Source organism: Cetorhinus maximus, chromosome 32, assembly GCF_964194155.1.
Source record: "Cetorhinus maximus chromosome 32, sCetMax3.hap1.1, whole genome shotgun sequence".
NCBI classification, from domain to species: domain Eukaryota; kingdom Metazoa; phylum Chordata; class Chondrichthyes; order Lamniformes; family Cetorhinidae; genus Cetorhinus; species Cetorhinus maximus.
Genome location: NC_135910.1, coordinates 392,096 through 394,504, shown reverse-complemented (window position 1 = coordinate 394,504; position 2,409 = coordinate 392,096).

Genomic DNA, 2,409 nt, shown 5'->3' with positions numbered 1-2,409 from the left:
GGGAGGTTCCGAAGCTGGTCCGAAGCGTTAACAGAGACCTTGAACGATGGTGCGAGCCCATTGGTGAAGCCCGCTAAGTTCCGAAGCCTCAGTGAAGTCGGAGCTGCTGCGTGGAGACCTCCCACCTTCCGAGAGTTGCTTCACGGTGGAGCAATGTGCATGAGAATCCACCCAGCAAGCGATTCACGTGTCCCTCCAGGTCTCCAGCATCATCTTCTCCTCAGATGTCTGCGCTCTGACAAGGCCGTAAAGGTAAGTCCTGACTTCTGCATGTCACGCTTGTCCAGACATGTTCTGAGCCGGTGTGTTTTCCCACCAGCGTAACGGTAAATCAGACGTGAGGAGACAATTCCGGCCGGGCCTTCCTTCGCGCCCCTTTAGCAAATTGGGTTCCGCGGGATTTGCGGTCCACCATGGCCGACACCATTTAATAATCCCGCCAGCGTGAAACCGATTTCTGCCCCTCCTGCCCAACACCCCCGCCCGTCACAAACGGGAGTGGATAATTCCGCCCTGTCAGTTCAAGCCCCACTCCAGGGATTTGAGCACAAAGTCCAGGCTGACACTCCAGTGCTGTACTGAGAGAGAGCTGCACTGTCAGGGCTGCTGTTTGAATGAGACGCTAAACTAAGGCCCTGTCTGCCTTCCCAAGTAAATGTTAAAGATCCCTTGGCATGATTGGAAGAACAGCATGTGGCAGCTCTCCCCAACGTCCTGAACAATATTTATCCTCCAGTCAATATCCTGAAAGAAATAGAGAGTATCTAGACATCACCACATTGCTGCTTGTGGGATCTTGTTATGTTCAAATTGACTGTTGCATTTCATCCGTTAAAACAGGGATTACATTTCGAAGTCTGGCTGCCGAGCACTTTGTTGTGAAAGGTGTGATATAAATGCAAGTCTTTCTTTTCCTTTTTCTCATTTGATATTGGCACACCATGCACATTCTAACAGGGGTCACTGGACACTGATCGGGAGCAGGATCTATTGCTGGTTGAATTTCCCTTTCTCTAGCCCAAGGGATGCCAACATCCATTATGTCAGATAGCTGCTCCTCAATTTTTGCTCAGATCATCCAATTCAGCACAAACTGACAGTTTAAACCTGGGACTTTTGTGGGTCTGTAATGCCTTTGCATCCCACTTTCCTACTTTCAGACCCTTCTTAGAACTCCGTATTAAGCTTTTGATTACCTCTCCGAATCTCCTTCTGTGGCTCTGTATCATTTCTCTGATTAAACTCCCGTGAAGAACTTTGAGACATGTTTCTTTATTAAAGCCATCACACTTTAAATTAAAATGGGAATGTGAGAATGTGAGGTTAACCAGAGAATGTTGAAACTCAATTTAAGCTTGATGACAGGTAATAAATGTAACCAATCAACAACTCCAAATCTGCAGGATAATCTTTACAAAGCTCAGTTTGTTCCTATTTTGTTATACATGTTGGGGCAGGGGGTTTGTATTGAAGGAACCCAGCATTTTTGGCGCCCAAGTTCCAAGAAATCCTTAATCCAGCTCTGGGCAGCAGTAAAACTGCTGTCCTGCACAGATTCCGTTCATCCCCTCACATTTGACCCTCTGGGAAACTACAAGAGGCAACTTCCCCTTATCGCTGCTTTGCTTCCCATTTTCCATATGCTTCCATTGTCAAATCCAATTGTAACGGACTCTTTGCCCAGTGAGTCTAATTCCTGCTTCATCCCCAGCATAAAAATGCACAGATTTGTTTTTATAGGATGGCTTGTGTGAGAATTGCTCAAACTTTGACCCATATTGAAAGGTTGAGCTGAGAGATGGCTGATCCCCAGCCTCCAGTTTATCTGCTGTAACTCGAAAGGCTCCTGTCCTCACATTCCTTTACACAGCTGGGAGGACAGAGAGAAACCAGTCACTGCTCCCATGGTGGAAACCAGCAAATAGTTTGAGGTCAGGTTTCCTAAAAATAGGATTAATTTTCTATCCAGCTGCGAAGACAGGATTTTGAGTACATCAACAAACCGTCTATTAATGTGGCATGTCATACATCAAAAGTCCTGTTAGTAAAACCAGGGGTTTGGGAGGGGCTTGGGGTTGATGGGAGGGGGAGGGGATTAGTGTAAGGGATTCTGGACTAGACTGCAGCAGTTAAAGCAGACCTACCCAACACTATCACACGGCAAACACTCCACTGTCTCTCAGCAGAGTGGGCACATTTTATTCAAACAGTCAGGAGCTCCAAGAACCCTGCAGGCACGGGGTGGGGGAGGGGAAGAAGATTGGGTCAAAGATGAGATGATTATTAAAGTGACAGCCTCACATTCAGCAAGTTATTTGGCTATCAAAGTGTGAGAAAGAAATGGGGGCCTGAATCTTGCGTTCCGAGGTTGGGCACATGCCCGACCCGAATGCACGTAAAATGGTGTGA